Here is a 24,210-nt window from a genome sequence, read left to right as displayed (position 1 = left end):
CCTTCAGGAACAAAATTCACCTTTACTTAATTTGCAGTTTAGTCGTTGTATCGCATTCCCTTCACCCAATAAGTAAAAGAAAAAGAACGTCTATATCTTTTTGTTGTTTCACTTCCTATAATTCGATGTTGGTTTTGTTGTTCGAATTTGAAATGAAATATTGGAAAAGGGGGCGTGAAGAAATAAGTGTTTGTTCTTCTACTTACGCACTGTTCCCGTCTTGTTCGTAGATGTTTTCAGAAATAAATGTCCTTTTTTTTTTTGGGATGTAAGTGTTGTGAACGGGCCGCATCATCGGCGCATCATTTCTTTTCTTGCGTCTCAAAATAATCTGAACTCGTAATAGTCTGGCATGGGTCCCAAAATAGTTCGCCTTTCTTCATCACTTCATCATACGAATCAATAACCCCCCTCACCTCTCTCTCTCTCTCTTATATTTTCTTTTTCACTCCTTCTCCATCTCTTCCGCTCTACTTCGATACACCTGTGTGTGTGTGTTTGTTTTTTTTTTTTAGTGCGTGGCCGGCTCTCTCGTTCGGCGATTTATTCCTACTTTCTTCTGCCAGAGGAGAGATACAACAATCACATGCGGCCTCCCCCGCCACGCCAGAAAAAAAGTGGCAGCGATTCTAGCTGTAAGTAAAATCAAGTCAGATATCTTGTCATTTTTGCACTTTCTAGCCTCTCTTTTCTTAAAATGCCGGTCGATCGTATTCTCCAATTCACGAAAGAAAAAAAAAAAATGAATTTCAAACTCACGCACCAGGTGGAGAGGGCATATCTCACCTGTTTATTGTATTCCTAAAATGACGAGATAATTACCCCCCCCTTCCTCCCTAGCGTTATTATGTGTCGAAATGCCGGTAAAAGTTTGAAAATCTAAGCATGTCCTTCCTAGTGACTTCTTCGCACACATTACATAAAGATATTCGATTGAATAATTTTGTTATTTTCGGGATTTTCTTTATCATTTCTGTTTTGTTTCTGTTCGTCTTTCTGTCTGCCTCTAAATGGACAGATTCCAATATTGTACATTTTTTAAGTAAAGAAAAAGAAGAAAAAAAAGTCACCTAAACTTTAATATCTATACAATACACATTTAATTACACCTTCTCTTGTAACTGACAACTGTAATTATCGTGTTATTTTTTTCTGGTTTCTTTTTTATTTTTTTTTTTTCCATTTTCTGTCTGCTATTCTAACCTTGTGTTAAGTCGTAAATAATATCAGTTGAGTACGCGTTTACTCATCAATGAGTTTGTAGCGTTTTTCTTTCTATCTCTCAAATAATTGGCGATTATTGGCTTTAGACTTAGCGAAACTAACAACAACAACAACAACAAAAAAACCCTTCATACATAAAATGACGTTAAAACGATGGGGGTGGGAGAGGAAAAAATCTGTAAAATTAAGTTAATAACAAATCGTAATGATTGATTTTTCCAACTTGTGCTAAGATTGCCTGTAACGCGAGTGCATTTTGTTTCAAATCTAAACGTTTTCGAATTCCTTCAACGTGGAGTTAAAAAGAGGACCCGTATTTATTTGGATTATTCGGACTACTGTTCTCAACCTGTGTCACTCCGTTTCGGTCGCTGTAACCCTCGATATTCAAGTGCGTCGTTTCGAATCCGGGGAACCTTCTAGTCGAACTGGGGAACCTGGACTGAATTTCGAACGGAACACTTTATGTAATCTATGGGGGTAGATTATTCTCATTCACCACCCATGACCGGGTAGAAGTCTTAAAGAGAATTCGTCCAGGTATATTTTGATTTGTTTTGACGAGTGCTTCCTGCTTCCCATAGTTCAATCTTGTCTTTATTTATTTTTATTTCAGTTAGTGTTATTAATTGATGTAACAGAACACCGATTATTAACCTCTGCCGGGCGAGGAATAATTTTATTCGTTTATGGAAGTTCATTTTGTAGACCCTGTGTATATGTGTCTCCTTCGATCCGACATTTTTTTTATTTTCTTCCTTTTTATCCCCCCCCCCCACCTCAATTAACAAAACAGTAACACACAAAATAGTACTTCTGCAGTTTACACTTTGCTGGAATAATAACATTATTATTTAGAAATCCATTAACATGGGGGGGGGGACTATTTTGTACTGTCACTAACAATTTAATAAACAAAAAATATAGTAAAAATTGAATTTTACTTGAAAATCTGTTTTTTTTTTTTTTCTTTCTACTTTTTAAAAAAATACAAATTCGGTATGATGTACGTGCTCTCGTGGCTCGTCACGGAACGGAGATGTAATATATTCCCAAATTCACGTTAATTAATCAAATATGAATATATAAACTAAAAAGAAAATATCCAAATTTACGTTTTGTACCGATTAAAGTTTTTTTTTTTTTTTTTTTTTTAAATTATTATTTTGAATACAAACAAAATATCGGTCGAATGGAGTTGTCACCCTTGAATATTTACAAATTTCTAAGAAAATATGGCTGTTCCCCGGTAGCTCATCATAAAATTCGATTTTTTTAGTTAAAAAAAAAAAAGAAAGAAAGAAAACAAACAAACTACTTGATCACTTTATGATTTTTGAAATATGACTTCCTGTATTTTGGTAAAACTTGCAGAGTATGGCGTGGTTTTACGGTTGTTGTAAATATGGAACGGAAATTTAAATTTCGTTGCGTTTTAAATTTTTATTTTATTTTAATTGTACCCCCCCCCAAAAAAACAGGAAGTAATTGAAAGAATAACATTCATTAAATGTTAACAAAAACGAAATAATTTAATGTTTAAACGAAAAAAGTCAATTTGGTATACCTTTTTGGTATTTTTTTAAAATATAAATCCAACAGCGTTCACATTGGAAATGTCGACTTTTTTCGCGTATAAACACTCCTACCTCCCCATTTAAAGAAAGGCTTTCGGAATAGACACCCCATCCATAACCTTGTTAGCATACCCGAAAACCTATAAAGGTTGACATGTCGAAAGTGAACGATTAGTTAGACGTAATGTAAAAATGTACCGAATTTAAAAAAAACTGGACGAAATTTAAATTTCTGTAAAACAGCACATACTCCGCAAGTTTTTTACCAGCAATCAATTTACCAAAAAAAAAAAAAAAACATCAATTTAATAAATTTTCCATTAACAGTTCTGTTCGGCGTCACTTTAATTTTTGGGGGTTGTATTACTGTACACATAGATTCGAAAAAGTTGTCAAAAAACAAATATATAACAAATAAATGTTATCAAAGGCAAGATAAGTTACTTTTCTGCCTAACTGGATATATTTTTCGTGTTTTTATTCAATGTAACATGTTTATTCAGCTCGAAAAGCATACAGTGTTTACCGATGTATTGGAAAATTCAAAATGGCACCCGACACTCTCTTTAACACGGTAAGTTCAGGAAAAGATGTTATAAATAATAAACTAGACAAAATACTGTTAGAAATTCGCTCATTATAAGTTACCGTGGCGTAAGTTGACATATATTCGGTGGTTTTCTAATAGTATTTTGTCTAGTTTATTATTTATAACACCTTTTCCCAAACTTACCATGTTAAAGAGAGTGTCGGGCGCCATTTTGAATTTTCCAATACATCGGTAAACACTGCATGTTTTTCGAGCTGAATAAACATGTTACATTGAATAAAAACAAAAAAATGTATCCAGTTTGGTAGAAAAGTAACTTATCTTGCCTTTGATAATATTTATTTGTTATATATTTGTTTTTTGACAACTTTTTCGAATCTATGTGTACAGTAATACAAACCCAATTTTTGTTTCACTTTTTTCTTTATTTAACCAATTTTTTTAAATGTAATTTTTATCGTTTCATCGTTAAATCAGGTAATAATTGAGCCAAGTTCTAAAACTATAACTACTTAAATTGTTCTAAATGTTTATAAAATTATTAGATGTGAGCTTCCAAAACTTTCAATGTTAATAATGTTTAATGATTTTCTATTTGGCACGTTAAATGCTTCCAAATTCATTTTGAAATTTCGGAGCGTCACAAAATATTTTTATTTTTTAAAAACAAAAAATTAAATTCAAATGTATTTATGAATAAACCGAAATGCCGTATAGTAGATTTAATTTGGAATTAAATTGATTTGGTAATATTGAGGATGTTTACAGGTCAAATATCGGCCGAATATGACGTCAACACTTTCACACCGGTGCGCGGTGCTAATCCAAAATAAATATGCTGGATTATTTTCACCCAATTACCGTAAAATTACCGTAAAAACAATAATTAAAACAAAAAATTCAATTAAAGTAACCCCCCTCCCCTATTTTTTTCATTTTTCTTTTAATAAATAAACCCAGATTTTATTATTTGTACAATCAATATTTGTAAAAGAAATAAATAAATGAAAAACAACTTCTAAATTTGTGAAGTTTGTTACATTGTAAATTTAAAATTGGGTGCTTGTTAAAGAGTTGATATATCGATTTTTTAAAATATCTGGTTTTAAGCAAGAACAACAGTACTTTTCATGTCGAAAATAGTAATATATACAAAAATTCATAGGAAATTATTTATAGTTAAAAGTAATTTTTATGGAAAATTGGAGGCAAATGGCATTTTTCATAGATGTGAACACCTAGGTGTGTCAGAAACTTCGTGAAAAATATTGAATAATTCAACCCCCTGTCTTTCCAAGCTTATAACTACTCGAAAAATGAAATTCAAACCCTAATTTTTGTTTTCAATTAAAGGAGCAAGGACCAAGTTTTTATTTAAAACCAGAATAAAAACTCGATTAAACCTAGAACCCCATCTTTCAACGTAGACCCCTACTACCAGGTCTCCTTCTCCAACATCAGGGGTCTACGTTCCAACCTTCCAGAGGTTGAAACCCAATTACAGGAGACGAAACTGGACATATTATTTCTAAGTGAAACTGGAATAGGATCGACCACTACCCTAGACGAGTTCATAATTAACGGATACTCAAATTTAACAGCTAAATCTGACCCCCAAGATCGCCATGGGCATGGAATATGTGCTTACGTTAAGGATGGCTTCCCGTGTGGCAGGGATATCTCTAGAGAAGATCCTAATTTACCCTATATGTGCTTCAGGGTTGCACTTGCTAACACCACTGCATTTATATTTGCCCTCTATAGGCCCCACAACAGCGGAGTTACTATCTTTAAGAGCATATCTGAGAAAATTGACCACATACTGTCTTCACATCCCTCGGCTAACATCCACATCTGTGGTCACTTCAACGTCCATAACATGGAATGGCTGACCCATTCAAATAAGACAGACGATGAGGGAAGGTTTTGTCATGATTTTGCCATTGCTTATGACCTCACTCAGATTGTTCGCGAACCCACCCGTGTGCCCGATACACCCGGTCAATATGCAAGCCTCTTAGACCTTTTTCTCTCAACTTCCCCTGAGCTATGTTCATGTTCCGTTCATTCTCCTCTAGGATCCTCCGACCACTCCGTCGTATCAGTTGAGATAAAAACGAAATGTAAGAAGCCCCCAGACGTACCCCTCCACCGTACTATATACCGATACTCTATGGCTGACTGGGATAGCTTCCGTACATTCATATCTGATTTACCTCTGCACTCCATGTTTAAAAAGGATGTGTCCTCTATAGTATCAGATCTGACCTAATGGTTAATTGTAGGCATAGACCAATTCATACCATCTAAAAAATTTAAAAAAAAACCCTAACAGCCAGCCATGGTTCTCCCCAGAATGTGCTGCTGCTATCGCGCACAGAAATCATTTTTCCATAGCTACCAACGTAATAGATGCACTGAAACTTAAGCTGCTTTCAGGTCTGCCAGCAACCACTGTAAAAGAGTAATAAAAAATGCAAGAGAGCTATATGCCCAGTCTGTTAAATCCAAGGTAGCTGATCAGCGGCTTGGATCCCACCAGTTTTGGCAAATAACAAATATGATCCTGAACAGAAGTGTGCGTTTTATACCAACCATTATCAATGGACCAGAGGTCATCTCGTCAGCGTCAGACAAGGCCAAACTATTTGCAAAGAACTTTGCAGCTAATTCTACCCTATGCGACGAAGGCCATCAACTCCCCATATTTCCTCCTATAACACAGAACAAGCTGGGTAACATACAAATATCCGTGCATGAGGTCGCCAAGCTAATAAAGAACCTAGATTCCAGTAAAGCAACTCGCCCTGATGGCATCCCAATTATAGTGTTAAAAAAGCTTCAACCAGAACTTGCTCCCATACTTACGAAACTATTTAAGCGCTGCCTTAAGGAGAAGTGCTTTCCGACTCCCTGGAAGACCTCTTCAGTTTGCCCTATATTTAAGAATTCAGGTGATAAGTCATCTCCCTCTCAATACAGACCTATAAGTCTCCTGTGTGTTATGAGTAAGTTGCTGGAATCCATATTAAATAGAGAAATAGTCAACGACCTCAGCAGGAATAACCTTCTTAGTGACACACAATATGGTTTCCGCTCTGCAAGATCTACCGCAGATGTGCTGACGGTTATATCCCACAGGATAAGTGAATCTCTTGACAAAGGCTTTCTTTCTAGGGCAATTGCTCTTGACATATCAAAGGCCTTTGACAAGGTATGGCATAAGGGTCTACTTCACAAGATTTCCAGCTACGGTATAACGGGAAATGTTTTCTCAATCATTAAATCATTTCTCTCCCATAGGCTCATAAGAGTAGTGGTCGATGGACAAAAATCGGAGGCCTGCAATATAAATGCTGGAGTCCCCCAGGGGTCAATCCTGGGCCCAACTCTCTTCCTGATCTACATCAATGATCTCCCTAAACACATACTTAAATCATTCGTTGACATCTATGCTGATGACACAACCATCTACGGCAACACATCAAAGGCTGTAAATGACAAAGTTCTCTCTGATTCTCTCTCCTCTGATCTCGAGCGCGTGGTTCAGTGAGGGAAGATGTGGCTGGTTACCTTTAATGCATCCAAAACCAAACTCCTATCCTTACATCATCAACGCTCTGATCCCCAGCTGGCATCAATTGTGATGGATGGCTCTCGTCTGGGTGAGGCTCCGTGTTTTGACAAGCTTCTGGGTTTGACCTTTACTCCTGATCTGAAATGGAACACGTACATCAAGTCTGTTGCCAAGGTCGTTGGAAAGATGGTGGGATCCTTCTACCGCTCCAGAAGATATCTCACTACTGATGCAATTCTCTATCTATATAAAAGCCAAGTACGTCCAAGGATGGAATACTGTTGCCATATCTGGGCAGGAGCTGCTAAAAACAGCCTATCCTGCCTTGACAGAGTACAAAATAGACTTCGTGGCTTAGTGAGGGATGCCCTTTTCTCTACCCTGCAACCTCTCTCCCACAGAAGAGACGTTGCGAGCCTGTCCTTGTTTTATCGTTATTTCCATGGCAGATGCTCGTATGAACTCTAATCTCTGGTCCCCCCTCGCCAATCTTTCACGAAAAACACCCATCTAGCTGAATCCACTGTGAAAAATTTCCCCCACTCTATATCTGTGGCTAAATCAAAACGCGGATTCCATGAACACAGCTTCTTTCTTAGAACTGCACCCCTGTGGAACTCTGTTCCGTCTGCCTGCTTCCCTCCGGACTACAACTTGGATGTCTTCAAGTCCAATGTTAACAAATTCCTAATGAACCGCCCCCTTAAGTAAACACTTCAGCAAATCTCCTCACTAACTTAATGTACTTGCAATAACCCTTATCCCTGAGTGGCTTCCAGGCCTTGATAAGTGGTGATCACTGTGTAAAAAAAAAAAAAAAAAAAAAAAGAAGAAAAAAAGGTTTTAAACTTCGGACTTTACAGGTAAATTTCTAAAAAAAACTATTCTTTTTTTGTTTTAAATTTGAATATATTATTTATTGATCTTTTATCTTCAATTTGTGATATATAAAACTTTGGTGAGTAAATTAATTATTTACTTTTTAATAGAAATTTCAAAATGGGGGCGTGAATTAATTCGACCCCCTGTCTTTCCAAGCTTATAACTACTCGAAAAATGTAATTAATACCCTAATTTTTGTTCAATTAAAGGAGCAAGGACCAAGGTTTCATTTAAAAAAAACAAAAACAAAAAAAAAACGTCGTTTTAAAAAAAAAAAAGAAAGGTTTAAAACTTCGGACTTTACAGGTAAATTTAAAAAAAACTATTCTTTTTTTGTTTTAAATTAGAATATATTATTTATTGATCTTTTATCTTCATTTTGTGATATATAAAACTTTGGTACATAAATTATTTACTTTATAATAGACATTTCAAAATTGGGGTGGGCATGAATTTAAAAAAAACAAAAAAACGTTTGTCTAAAATATTATATTCGGTTTATTGGAAAGAGCATAAAATTTCACATTGACCCTGAAAATATCGTAAAAATAGAACCAATAGAAAAACTTTGATAGATTTTTGAAGTTTAAAAATTGAAAAATTACTGAACTCGTAAAATTCAATTAATTTCATTACTGTTTAAAAAAAAAAAAAAATTTCTATTACTTTTTATACAACTTTTTAATAGTTTATTTTGTAAGCATAATCCATAAAGAAAATAAACACCCCACTTTTAAAAGAGAAGATACGAGTTTTATTATTATTATTTTTTTTATTTTTTTTATTTTTTATTCGAAGTTTCATGATAGGGGTGTCAAAAATTCCTACAAAAATTCTGATACACCTAGTGAACACCTTGAAGATTAAATATAAGGGACTTTAGCTTTCGACATTTGTTGTTTATATAATAGACTTTATTTTACTAAAACACAATAGCAATTATTTTACTCAATGAATTTTTGTAATTTTTGAATATATTACTATTTCAGCATGACAAGTACTGTTTTAACAACTTTTAAAAAATCGATCTGTCGACTCACGCACCAAAATGTATAATAACAAAGGCAAACAATATTTTGGCGGACCTGAACGAGCTTTCTCCTCTGCCGTAAAAGTAATTTCTTTTCACGTTTTATTTATTTATTTTTTTTTTTTTTCCTGCAGATTATCATCGATAACAGACTCAACTATCTTATTAACGGGGGAAAATTTTTTAAAAAGTTTATTTAATGACTTTTAATGTGGGGTATTACTTTTCAATTATAACGTTTGAATTTAACCAGGAAAAAAATATTTAAAAGTAGCACGGTACCAAAAATGCAGGTGCTTCTACACTTTATCGCTAGCAATGTCAGAAATCGCCATTAAAAATGTGTGATAAAAAAACTTGAATAATTCGACCTCCTATCCTTCGAAGCTTATAACTACTTTCAAAAATGTAATTTAAACCCGAATTTTTTTTCAATTAAAGAAGCAAAGACCAAAATTAAAAAAAAATAACGGGTTTAATAGCAAATCATGCAATATTTGTTTTTTTTAACATCGATTTTCTTTAAAAAGATTTAAAGAAAATCAACGAATTTTAACTTGGAATATAAAAATATATATAAATTCCAAAAAATCACTTATAAAAATACTGTTCAATGGTTACTTCCATTCTTCATTGTTAAGAATTTATCCATATTTATATTATATATTCCATGTCCTTTTTAAATAAAATACTTTTTTTAAGCGAGTATAAAAAAATACCGCGACATGAGATGTTTCACAACTGGAATAAAGGGAGACAAACACCACCTTTTCTTCCAGTTGAGAACTTCAGTGGCCTTAAACGCCAGAATTAATCTCCCTTTTTATTGCTGGCTGTAAGCGATAGTAAGTATGGGTCACCGTAGGTGAAAAATAGTCACATTTTATCAGTTTTTTCCTGTAAAAAAAAAAAAAAAAAAAAAAAAAAAAAAAAAAAAAAAAAAAACACTCGAGGAATTTTTTTTCCTTTTCTCAAAGAAATACATGAGTTTTTGATTTAATATATTTTATTTCTTTATGGAGTGAATTTTTTTTTAAATATAAAAAAAAAAAAAATTGAAATAGAAAAAATTGTCGTAATTCTACGAAATTTTCTGAACAATATAACAAGATAAGGTTTCACTTAAAAAAAAAAAGATCAACGTGGTTAAAAAAAAGACTTTACATGTAAATTTGCAAATAACTATTCTTTTTTTTGTTTTAAATTAACTTATTTTATTTACTGATCTTCAGTTTGTGATATAAATTTGAGGTGAGAAAATTATTTTCATCTGAATAGACATTTCAAAATGGGGGGGAGGAGGTGAATTAAAAATAAAACGCTTGTCTAGAATATTATATTCGGTTTATTGGAAAGAGCATAAAATTTCACATTGAACCTGAAAATATCGTAAAAATTGAACCATTAGAAAAATTTTGATAGATTTTTAAAAGTTTAAAAATTGAAAAAAATGTAATTTATTCAGTTGATTTCATTACGTAAAAAACATGGCTGTATGAACGCGTGCAGGCATTTTGTAAACACTTTAAAAATATATATATTTCTATTTTTTTTTAAACAGTTTTAATAGTTTATTTTGGAAGTATATTGCATAAAGAAAATAAACAACCTACTTTAAAAGGAGATATTGCGAGTATTTTTTTATATTTTATTCGCAGTTTTGTGTTAGTGGTGTTAAAAATTCCCTAAAAATTCTGACACACCTACTTTATCGCCGAAATTGGAGACGCTATTTTATTTCACGCACCTGCTGTCCAAATCCAAGGGAGAAATCAGTATTTTAAACTATGGCCGAAGTTAGAAATAAATACAAAAATAAATAAATAAATTTCTGGAAAAAAAAGAACTCTGAAAAAAAGTAAATAAAGTGAAAGAGAACATATATCCATAATTGTTTAATTGGAAATGTTTCGATTTAATTAATGAAAACGGGAAAGTTTTTCATGAAACATTTTTTTTTTTAAACAGGAAATGAAATGACATATTCATAATTGTTGAAACTGGGTGAGCGGCATTTGGAAACGAAAACATTTATTGTATAAAAATTTATCAAAATATAATTGTTAAAACATTTATTGAAAAATTTGCGTAAGAAAATATAATTTTAATAAAACAATTTTGTAATGAAAGCAACATTGGATTTTTATAAAATAGTTTTTTTTTTCTCGAACAAATAATTCTAAACATTAAATAAAGTAACAAATGTTAATTTTAGGTTAATTTATTCATTCCGGAAGCAATCGTTCTCCAGTTTAATTTTTTTGTTATTTATTTCACACTTCGGCCATAGTTTAAAATAATGATTTCTCTCTTGCATTTCAACTGCAGGTGCGTGAAATAAAATGGCGTCTCCAGTTTCGGCCATAAAGTGTAGAAGTATCAAAATGCATAAGCACCTTTTTATTTTATTTATTTATTTTTTACAAAAACATTTGAAATATTTCATTTTACATCACAGACAGCACACCACAGCACAGCGGCGCCACAGCGCGCGGACACGTGAAACCTTAAGAAGAGAGGTGTGGGTGTGCTGATTGATTGACCACAAAGTGGGGTATGAATTTATTAGAACGTTTTAATTGAAAAGTAATTCCCCACTTAAGTCATTAAATAAACTTTTAAAAAAAATTCGGCAAATATATAAAAGTTAAGTCTGTTATCGACGATAATCACGGCCACCGAGAGATATATATAGGTACTTACTCTCGGTGGCCTCGCGTCCGCGATAATCCGCAGAAAAAAAAAGGGGGAAAAAAAAAAAAAAAAAAAAAAACGTGATAAGGAATTAATTTTACGTTCGAGTCCGCCAAGAAAATGAAAACAAGTATAATTTTTTCTTCTTTTTACCGCAAAAAATCAGAAAACAAATTATTTGCCGAGTTACAGCAAAATAAAAATCCAAAATAATACAGCGTATCTTGGGGGTGACTGGGAACACCGGTGTGAAAGTGATGACATCACTTTCAGCCGGCATGCCTGTAAACTTCAGCATTACCATTTAATTTAATTTAATGACGGTTTTAAATATTTCCGTTCATTTCACACTATTGCGTAGTCTATATCGATAAATAATTATAATAATTCAACGTGTAATAATCAGTTACGTTGATACGAAGAACACACACCTTTTTGTTGTTTTAATTTAATTTTACTTCTGCTATTTGCTTTTTGTGCAAAACGTTGAAAAATTCATTTAAATCGTAAAACCCCTCAGAAAATTTAACCTATGTTGCTACGTAGGGTTATCAAGTTTCGCATTCCTCAAGGCTTTCTGCGGCCCTTTCTCCTTGCTTATATATATATATATATATATATATATATATATATATATATATATATATATATATATATATATGTGTGTGTATGTATGTGGGAGAGATTTTTTTTTTTTCGTTCAGCCGACAGGACCGCGGCGGCGCGGCGCAGAGAGCCTTTTGATGCGAAACTTGGAGATAACCCTGTGTAGACTTACTTTACGAAATATTTTTAGGACATAATGTTTTTATTTTTTTCCTTGTGTTCCGGGTGGGGGTGTACTTCAAAAGGTCAAGAGGTGCATTCGGTTTCAAACTAATTGTGTCAACGAACGCATTTCTTATCTTTTATTTATTTTTTAAATTTTTTTATATTGAAGTTTTCAGCTTTAAGATGGCTGCCATTGAAGAAATATTATATCTTAACCAAATTAATTATAGTTTTATAGCCATTGAGTTCAATTAAATATAATTGGTCAAGCAGTATCGATAAATGAAATCGCCGTCCTAACCAGTTTCTTCAAAAATTCGTATAAAATAATAGGCAAATCAAATCGGAAGCCTAACTTCTTGTTTTAAGGGGGGTAACTCTATTTTACTAAAAATGGTAAGGAAAAAAATGTTTTCAACTAATTTATTTAATATAACAAAGTTTTATAACATTAATAAGAAAATGCAAAATGCGACGAAATAGTAAAATAGTTACCTCCCTAAAAACAATGAGTTAATTACCAAATGTACTTATTTTGTAAAGATTGGCATAATGAGCGTGTCGAGGTAGAACCTGTCAACACATTTTAACATTTTATCAACAGTGTGACGCCATTTTGTAAAAACCTCGATTATGTTAGCATATTTACTCATTTTAAACGTTTTTTTCTTCAAATTTCAGTCATAATACAAAATTGATTTTAAAAAAATGAAAATAGTTTATGTAATAAAAAAGAATTATTGCCTACACAATTTTTAATGCATTCTATTTAGGACGGCAATCTCATTATTTACCGCAATAATAATAAGACTTTGATTTTTTTTATCAAAGTAATTTAATTTTTGTGTGTGTAGCACAAGTCATATCTAATTAGAACCTTTCTGCTTTTTTCTATTATAAACGAGTGATATTTTTATTTTGAATCTTACTGGTTACATTATAAACATTGCGTACGAGTGTCGCTAGGTTTTTTAAACTATGGCAGCACCAAAACGGTTGCTTCGTGGGGCTTATGCATCAACATCTCAAATATATTTAGCATGTTGAACTACTGTACCTATTTACAATGCCTCCCCACGGGACAGAGTTATTTAGACACCAGGGTCGTTTTTTAACGTGGAGAAAAGGTACAAAAATAAAAAATTGTCTCAGTCGTGAAGGACTGCTCCCCCACCGAAAGAGAACAAGAAATGGAAGTGCAGCATCTGAAGAACAGATACTACACTTTGATCTTGACCAAAAGGCCAAGTAGTAAATTAAACACACACACACACACACACACACACACACACTTCAAACCAGATCTCCTGTGCCATAGGTGTGTGTTTCTCACATATATGTAACTTTGATAAATATAAATTTATTTACTATTAATCAAATATTTATTGTATCTAAAATAAAGTAAGGGAAAAAATGAAATGCATGATTAAAATCGTTTTAAAAAATAATTTTGAACATGATTGTTTGGAAGTATGTTTCTGAATTTTTTTAGATCATCATCATCACAGCGTTTCACTTCATCTCGAGATTCATCGTCAGGCAGTGTCTGAGGCATCTTTGAGGTCCACATTGGAGCATGCCTTGCTTTGGGGACAGTCTGTGAGGATGTGCAATAGTCTGTACACAGGGACACTGAGCATCTTGTACATAGCCCCACTTGTGCAGGTTGTTCCGTGTTTTTGCTCGCCCTTGGTTGAGGGTTACTTACTCTTTCCGGGGAAGTTGAGAGCCTGCTGGAATATCTTTTGTTGCCGGAAGAGTCACATTGTTTTTCACGGACTTATTTTACCAATGCAGCTGGAAGGATACTGGTGTTCGTTTGAGGCTTGTGACTGTGACAAAGCTCTTTCAGGATGGTAGTTGCTGCGGTACCAATTGGTGTCCAAATAGGGATAGCAATTGTTGTAGCTCTGCTTTCACTATTACCTCTCGACGGATCTGTGTTGGGGCGATTCCAGAATCCTATAGATTGATGGCAGGTTGCTGGTAACTGTCTTGCATGCCTTGTTGAGCTCGACGTTAACCTTTGCAGCATGAGTAGAATGAATCCATGCTTTTCAGGATAAAAAAAGAAAATCTTTGAGATGAGGATTGACAATTTGTATTATTCTGACTACTGTTTTCATCTTGAGTGTCATTTTCATAACATTCCGACCAGTGTAACTCCTGACCTCCTTCAGGTCTATCTTGTTAAACTATGGAAATCATTCTGTTGAACTTGGAAATTTGAATGAAAACTTTTATTTAATCTGCATTGGTAGCATATCCTGTTAACTTTAACTTAGGACTTCTACCTAGCAATAACTGACAGAACAAGAGCATATTAACCTCATGGATTAAATAAAGGGTTCAGTTTGAAATTCTGTGCAGATTCTCGAGTTTGAAAAGATACACATGAAGAAGGTTGGTGATTACATCGGCTGGAATGTTGTGAAAATAACACTTCATATGAGAACAGCAGTCCAATTAATCCAAATAAGAATAAAATAAAAAAAACATAGAAGAAATGTTAACTATTGTCTTAAACATTTTCTTTAAAAATATCACTTCATCTCTGCTGTTTCTCTCAATGAATTGTTCTGTTATTTTCACCTAATCTTAAAAAGTTGAGCTGACTTACTGCTACAACTGAACCATGTCTGCAAATGTATATCCAGAAAAGTTCCTCTGCATAAAAAAATTATACTAAATATGCATCTCTATTGTGCACTATTGTATAAGTACAGTAAAGATTTGTTGTGGGCAAATATATTAATTTTATATTATAAAATATATTAATTTTATATTATAAAATAAAAATGATACAATGAGATGAAGGAATTACGTTGTCAATGGGTAGTAACAGGAATATTATATTACTTTTATTTGTGTAGCATTCTTTTTGCATTAGAATAGTTATGTGAGAACAATTAAAATCAGCAACAAAAACATCTTATAATTGTCACTTTTGTGATACAACCCAGTGTCATGTTGGAAATTGTGAGTGAGTTTAAATTTCAAAATTGTACTTTTTTTTTTTTCTTAAATAAGGAAATTAACATGATCTGCTATCTTTATTTTTACTGAATGATCTTTTTGAAATATTTATAGATGAGTGTGAAATGGATTTTAACATCTTTCTCCTTGAATATCTTGAACTTTGATCTTCTGCTTTAGCATGATCAATAAATGCAATCAATACCTAATATTTTCAATGAGTTTAGACATTGTGCGTATTTCAAGGAAACAAAATCATTTTAAAAAATACCCAATGTTTCTTCAGGTGGGAGATGACACCATATGACACCATATAGTAATAGTGAAGTGCATTTACATTCAAATGGTGAGTTTTGCCCAGTTTGTCTGAATAGATTGAGTATAGCTCATTACACTTTGTTTTTAGGTCTATTAGTTATGTTGCAAATTTCCTAAAATAAAAAAATCTGTTCAGTAGTTTGTCAAATCCATAGGTATATTTTTTTCTTTGTTAGTGGAGGGGGTGGTGTTCTAACCCTCTTTTCTTCTCTCAAAAATAAATCTATGGGTTAAGATGAATGAATTTATTGCCTGAAGGGACTGACTCCAGAGAGTCATTTTGTTGTTTTATTTTTTTAGTCACATTTTTCCCCACATTGAAGTAAATACGAAACTTTGTTTCTCTTTTTTTGCCTTTTTAGAGATGAGTAGAAAAAGTGATTGAAGTTGTTAATCATATAAGATCGAAACATACAGTTGATGGTTCAAAAATTTTCACAGCAACATCTGTTCATGCACTAGAATGTAGCTTCAGTGAAGATACGAAAAAATGAGTTTTAATGAGAGGGTTGTTGCAGTAATAGTATGGTTGATAAGAAAGTTCTTGTTGTTGCACAATATTTGCATGCTCATATCGGAAATCCCCTGGTGATTTTGAGGTTGTACAGGGAAGAAATGGATATGGTCATCATCATCATCATCATCATCATCATAGTGTTTCACTCCATATGGAGATCCATCATTGGACAGTATCTCTCAGGTCGGCATTGGAATATACCTCGCTTACAGGACAGTCTATGAGAATGTGTACGATAGTCTGAAAATCAGCGTCACAGGGACACTGAGCATCTTTTACATAGCACCACTTGTGCAGTTGTCTCGTGTTTTGGTAACCTTTGCTCTGGTCCGGTTGAGTGTCGCACACTCTTAGGGGTAGGTCAGAAGATCTTCTTTTGGTGCCGGAAGAGCCCCACTGTTGTTGTATTTAACTGACTCGTTCCACCAATGCAGACGGAAAGACACTGGTGTTGTTCGTTTCATGCCTGTGACGGTTGCAAAGCTTTTGCGGATGGTAGCCGCTGCAGCACTTGTTGATGTTCAAATAGGAGATGGTAATTGTTGTTGCTTTGCTTATCATACTCTGCCTTCACTATTGCCTCTCGGCAAATCTGCGACAAAACGATTCCAGACATTCTGTAGACAGATGCCAGGTTGGTCCATTTCAGGTTGCCAGTAATCTTCCTACAGGACTTGTTGAGCTAGACATTAACATTTGTAGCATGACTGGAATGAAACCATGTGCTGCACAGTATTCTGTGGTCAAGTAGCATGGCGCTAAAGCTGGCAGGCATAGCGTCTGTGTCTTAGCTCCTCAAGAGGTGTTAGGCAGAGTCATGAGTAGAGCTGTTATGCAGTGATAGCTCCTTGCAGCGTTTCTCTATGTGGGTTCTGTATGAGTGTTATATCAAGGGTCATGCTGAGATAAGTTAGGTATAGGGTGTTTTCCAGGAATTTACCTCCCCAGATGATGTTGGGCTAGGTGGTTCTTAAGATGGGATAAACACACCTTAGTTTTACCTGCGTTCCAATTTAGCTGCCACTTGTCATATGATGATATTTGCATCAGTGCTTGCATAAATCGATCTTCAATGACTTTAAAGGCATTTTTATTTGGTTACAAGGCAAATGTCGTTTGCCTAGATAAACCTGCAGACTTTATGGAATATTGGTATGTTGTTTGTATATATGTTGAACAATGTAGCGGACCAGAGCTGAACCTTGTGGAAGGCTGTTCTATGCTCTTGATCTACTCTTTTTTTTTTTCCCCCTCCATTCAATGTAAAATTAATGATTTTCAAAAGAGATGATACGGATTATGGGGATGTTTTAAACCATTTTGCTAACTGTTAGTAAAAGTACTTGATGGTTAATCATATAAGCTGCTGTAAGGTCTATAAAAACTGTACCAAAAGCTCGGAGCCCATCCTCTATATATTGAGTTAAGTTCAATACTCACGCATGACCTACCAGCCTGAAAATCAGGTCGATCAGATGGATATGGTGACAAAAATACAAAAGAAAAATCTTAGAAATGGGTTTTACCATGAACATGTTGATTGCAAATACGGTTTTTAAACAAAAGAAAACGATTTTGTTACACATGAATTTAGAACAGTAAAAACTCAAGTGAATTATCCGTTGGTAAGGAAAAAAGACAGAAACCCCTTGATTGATGAGAAAATAATTCTTGGTGGAGAAATTGATACAACATAAACCAGTTATTTGTGACTTTAAGTTTAAAAAATCTCATGAAGTAATGAGTTTATCTCAAGAAGAAAGGTGTGAAAGGTTGAATGAAGAACACCTGAAATGCCAAGTTTAGAGACCAGATTTACTTCAGAAAGTATCAAAGAATGGTAAAGGAAGTTGAATGATACACTGTTGAAGAGTAAGAAAAGTAGAAGGGGAACCTTGAGTTTACTTTTGGCAGGCTTTCACTTTCCTTATTTTGCCCTTTAGTCCTCACATTTCATATGCAATGTTTCTGATAAAGGGAGAATTGCTGTTTTGTGGGCCAGAATCTATCCATATAGCAGTAATCGCTGGCTAGTTTTTTACCATGAAGTATTTATTTTTCTTAGTTCCTTTCATAAAGTGGCATCCACCTTTGTCTGATGCAATTTCCATTGGAGTAAACGGTGACATGGTGTTTGAAATAGGAAATTGAAGTGTATCAAAGAAAATTGGAATTGAGAAAATAAGGGGGGGGGGAATTAGTGAATAAATATATCTGGTGGCAAAGAGAATGGCAAGGAGAGCCATGTACAGAACCAAGATGGAGGCTGAACAAACTAAGTTTTCACATATAATTCAGAGATGAAGAAAGGTAAGGCTGTAGAACAATCAAGAATTGTTGCATATGTTGAAGGCTGCAGATTAAATAAACATTAACATGATACAGTTTTGACAAATCTACTTATATATAAAAGACACTTTGTTTGAGTTCGTTCTCTATGGACTTCGAAACGGCTGAGCCAATTTTTTAAAAAATTTCACTCAAATGTGTTTACGAGTGTTCTTAGATTGGTTTTGTATCAAAATGCCAGTAAATATCGATAATTGAAAATATCCGATTTAAAAAAAAAAAAAAAAGGAACCATCTGCTTTTAACAAAAGTTAAGACTCCTATACAACCTAATATCACAACTATTTCAGGAGTTTTATCACTGCAGAAGCAGAAAGGCTCACCTAAAATCAACAATATGTTCTTCAATAAGACAGCGACATGTTCAAAATGAATGTTTCTGTTTAGAGCACAAATGAAGCATGATACTTGACTTTTCATTTTGAATTTTAATTCAAACCATTATATAAAAATAATTTGATAAAATCAATAGTAGTTTCTCTACAGTGCAATGTAGACAATAATGTACTGTGGACTAAATTGGGAGGCATCTGAAACTTCCTCCCTTGGAAGTGTGGAACATTTGTTTATCCTCATTCAATCGCTGGCAACATTGGGTCTTCCTGCTAGATAATAAAATAAGAGGTTGTGCCGAAAGAAGGGGATTATGAACTGTTACACGACAAATGAAAGATCTTTGGATAGGCTTGAAGTTGATTGATCAGATTTTGGAAGTGGTTGAAAATAATTGAGCAGCAAATAAGAAATCGATTAAACAGTAGATGGAATGCAGTTTGGTTTCACGTCTGAGTGAAGTATCATTGATGCTGTATTTAGTTTATCCTGAGACAAATTCAAGAAATATTTTAGAAGTGGCATTTGATGTTGCTTGGTGAGTTTAGCTGAAATAAAGCAATGTATAGAAATACTTAGTTATGTTAGAATGAACAGCATATCAGTGACAGCTCTAATGTTAAACTGGAAGTACATCAGGGTTCTGTACTAAGTTCATTGCTTTTTGTGTATTAGACTCCTTGTTTAGGGAGTTTTATACTGCTATGATTGAGATTGTATGATTTAATCCCCTTGCCTGACTACTTGAAGAGGAAGACATACTAAGCGAACTTTGCCTACAGCATGACTACTAGAAAAGGAAGAGGTACACATGCTTTCTTTCACCTCTCTCCTTATGCAATTGACACTAGATATAAGACTTTAACTCTTTCTGTACTTGAATCAGAGATGCAGCCTGAAAAAGGAGTATAGTAAAACAATAAATAATGCAATTGCTTATATCGTAAAGTATGCTAATTCCCGGGCCAAACTGTGACTCCTTTAAAATGATTTTTAATAAGAAATTAGTTGACAAAAATTTTCTGAAGTATTTGTCTTTGGTGTTAGACATCTTCTAAGGAAAATTCAGACTAGTTTGCTAACTAAACTTGACAAAATAATCCTTTTTTGTTTACTAACATGGAATTAACAGGAATCAACATATCCCCAAGTTAAATAATGACACCTATCGCCCATATATATATTTTTACACATTGGCCAAGGAACTGGTTTTCATTTCATTTTAATGTACATGGCACCACACCTCGTTTAAACCATAATATATTTATGTCCTGTTCAACTCTTCAAGAACCGGTTTCTGAAATAAAACTTCTGTTTCATACATCTTTGTTTTCCTTCATTGTGCATTGTTTCATGTTTATCAAGTCTTGTCCAACAAATAACACCCCTAGCTAGACTGACAGTTATAAAAAAGGCCCAAAATATAAAATATCTTTAGTCACGAATGCAAGTTGTGACGGTAGGGATTGTTATGAAGAAATGTTTTATGCTGATGATTGCATTCTTGCTTGTGAAAAAATGGAAGCTAAACTTGTTAAGTTGAAGAATTGAAAGAATGCTATGAAAGCAAAGGTCTGAGAATGAATGTTTCCAAGACAAAAGTGATGATCAATAGTTGTTGTCAGAGACAAAAAAATTCCCCTGTTCAGTTTGTGAAAAAAATTGGATGCAATTAATCTTTTTTGTATGTGTAAACATTGGGTACACAAAAGATGCAGTGGAAATACAAACAGTTTGTATGCAAGAATTATAAGCCGATGAAAACTGATGAGAACTTGGATATGGAGAAATCATATTTGGATGGTGAAAGCTATTAATGTTAGAGAGTGGCTGGGCAGAAGCAGTAAATTATCTATCTATCAATCTATATAACTATCTAACTAGTGATGAGTGGATAAGAGATTTGAAGCCATGTTTTGACAGGTTGTCAAACTCTGTGACTGGTCAAGTTTGAACTGGAAAGTATCCGAACAGGTGACTGCATGTAACATGTTGCATGTCACATAGCATTACAAGTTGATTTTCTTCTTTTTTGATAACTGTTATTTTATCAACTTGCATGAAAATAGCTATGTAAAAGATGCTTACAACCATTTGAATTATGCAAATACCATCAGTAGTTAAAAAGTTATGAGAATTTTAAGTGCGAAAATTTAGGCTTTTCCGTGGATGTTTTTCTTTAGTAAAAGTGGGCTAAATTACAGACCTCAACATTTCAAGAAATTTGGTAATTTCGCCACCATTTATTCATTTTTCAAGCTATTCTCATGAAACTTGGCACTCTTAAGTAAAATTGTGTTCTCTTTCTGATTATGCATTGAATGCTTAAAGAGCATTCATAGCCGGTATTAAACTACTCCTTTCAAAGAAAAAAAAAATTGAGTAGATATTAATCAATCTCAGAAATAAATCAAAGAAAATTTTTCATATAGATTTTGGATTTCTGTAAAAGATGGAAATTCCCATAGTCGACCAGAACTTATGCATTTTGGGACCAGTCCAATTTTCAATTTTGTAAATCCTCTCTATCTGGCCCAAAATATACCCCTATTTTCTGAGATGCAACTATAAATCGTACTCTACGGGAATCCTTGATGTAACTTTCACAGTACCAGGATACCAGGAATCCTGATAAGCAACAACTATATATTCACCAGTTGATGGTAATTTTTGTCATTTCTATTCTGTTGTTTTACTGAAAATTCAATTATGTAAACAAAGAAATAAAACGGCAATTTTTTACCTTGTTTCCACCTTAACATTTAAAATAATTACTTTTCTAGGTTTTGGGGTATGCTGAAAACAAATATCACATTTAAATTTTCTGCAAATAAGTAGTTTTCCGGATATTAAGCCATGTCATTTCTTATGTTATCGCTGGTGGCCATCTTGGTATGCACGAACACAAAAACCTAATCCCGAGAAACTATGCGCAAACACACATACCAAGATGGCCACCAGCAATAACATAAAAAATGACATTGCTTAATATCTGGAAAGCAACTTATTTGCAGAAAATTTAAATGCGATATTTGTTTTCAGCATACCCAAAAATCTTAAGATTATTTTAAAGAAAAATATTAAGGTGGAAACAAGGTAAAAATTTAAAAAATGCTCCCAATGAAATTCGTTATCGAACCGCCTAATTATTATTATTTAGATATCTTCAGTTAAAAAAAACGGGTATGTTTTACAGATTCAAAAAAATGGTCTGGACAATGAGTTCAAAATAAATTCAAGTTTCACAATATATTTTATTTAATTGTCAGGCGAAAGTACAGAATAGTTAACAAATACCCTTCCTTCCTCATGTTAATGTTATAATTTCAGCATAGTAGCATAAGTGCACAAGTACTTTTTATTTGTTATATATTTGTTTTTTTGTTTTTTTTTTTGTTTTTTTGCCACTAAAAAAACGCATGTACTTAGTACATTTTGTCGTTTTTTGAACACTTTTAGTACATGTGTACTAAAAGTGTTGGAAATCAAATTTGAAAAATTTGATAATAATTCTTTTAAATTGGCAAACCCAGAATAAAAAATGAAACATTTCTGCTTTCAAAACGAAAGCAGAAAAAAAGTTTTCTATTTTTAAGAGAATACAAACTTGTTAATATGCATAGCTAATATCGTTTCCCTTTAAGCGATTTGAATTTCTGTAAAAGATAACATTTTAAAGAAATTTCCGCACAATTAATAATTTACATATTATACATGAAAATAATTCTGAAACTATTATCTATATGAAAATGGATGATATATACCGATTATCATATCAATTTTGAAATATTCTTTGTCAACTATGCTCGGTCGTAACTTTGCTTCCTGTGGTAGTAAAAATAAAAATTAAACACCAGTAGAGATGGACTTCTCTGTTTATATAGCCTATAAAATTTCAGCCATATCCAATCAAATTTAACCCTGCGCATGTGTATCCAAACGTAACGTATGAAATATAAACATTGAAAAACTGTTCCCCTTTTTGCTGTCGTAATTCTTTACCGTTTTTTCATTTTAACTTGGAGCATAAAAATATTGAATGCATAAAAGAAAAATAAATTAACATCATTAGAATGCTTATTCTATTCTTTTTCCATCAATGTAATTCTTTTAAAAATTGACCAACAAATAAGATGTGACTTGTTGAAGCACATTAGGTATGTAATATTACCAATGTCCACGAAGATACAGCATACGCTTGTGAGGCTATGTCATGTGTTCTGGTTTGCGCAAACATCGTTAAGTTGGATTTGGGACACCAAGATGACAGGTGGGCTGAAAACAGGTCTCCTTATGAGGGAGGAGGGTATTGGAATAGATAGAAGAACCCCTCCTCAGACCAAAGATCACTCTTCTGCTATGACGAATACCTGGGGGAGTGAAATAAATACATAAAATCTCATATCGTCTTGGGTCCTGTTTTGAGTGTTCCTTCTAACAGATTTCAGCTCCCCTGAGGATGGTTGATGAACCTCCAAGAAGAAACAATAGCAGAAACAGGTATGTCATCATGTAATGTATATGTTATATGTTCTGACATGCACGCACCAACACTTAGATGAATCATGGGCCACTAAAATAGATATTAAGGATGAGGACAGGAGTCTGTTATACAACAGACACGATGTACATACATACATGATGATTGCTGCATCTTTCCAGATGATCGCCGTCACATTGAGTTCTCCCAATCTTGTCGCCCATGCCGTCTCAGATGACTCTGCACTCCCGCCGTATGTCACATCTGAAGCAGATGTGACATACAAATTGAGCAATTTCCATCGAGATGACTTCCTCTGGAGGTTGAAGGGTATTCCTATGAACAATCACATGTCTTCTCAAACCAACAGTAGACTTGCAAACTTTGCTGCATGTTAAACAGATCGTTTGGTTCAGACTAATAGGTACAAAGTTGACCTGAACAGGAGTTTTGTGCGACCTAAGGTGGTTGACATAGCCAGCTTTTGACAAAAGCACTCGTTTACAAGTGTGGCATTTCCAGCTCTGTGTGTCATGGTTAAGACCATCAATTAAACCTTTGCGAAGCTCTTGCTTCAGATTGCTGTGGGCTTTCTTTCTTTTCTCTAGAGCATCACAACTTTCACGTACAAGTTTTCGCCACTTCGGCCTTTGCAGAGTAAGATCTTCCCATATGTCGCTTGCCATTTTCCAGCTCCCTGTAAAAAATTTGTTTTGGCAGCCTACAATCTTTCATTCGAACCAAGTGGCCCCCAACGCATGTGAGATATGATTACAAGGGTCTCAACACTAAAGCAACATGTATACATACGGTCCGTTATGATAAGAACATAAACAACATTTATTAGTGCCACGTACACATTTCAACACATCACAATGCAAACAGTATACACATATATAGAACCCCTCTGCGACACAAATACATCACAAACG

The 24,210-nt window shown here is 33.7% G+C and overlaps 1 protein-coding gene across 1 annotated transcript in view; it reads left to right on the top strand.

The window, feature by feature from the left end:
• LOC145286242 (mitochondrial adenyl nucleotide antiporter SLC25A25-like) overlaps positions 1-24,210 on the top strand; it is a 169,692-nt gene that overhangs the window by 62,103 nt on the left and 83,379 nt on the right. The gene's annotated exons all lie outside the window — the stretch shown is intronic.

The sequence above is a fragment of the Euprymna scolopes genome, chromosome 10 (assembly GCF_053919585.1).
Source record: "Euprymna scolopes isolate OS-2025 chromosome 10, ASM5391958v1, whole genome shotgun sequence".
Lineage (NCBI taxonomy): Eukaryota > Metazoa > Mollusca > Cephalopoda > Sepiida > Sepiolidae > Euprymna > Euprymna scolopes.
Note: the sequence above shows the minus strand (reverse complement) of the source record. Positions and strands in the feature narration are given on the sequence as shown.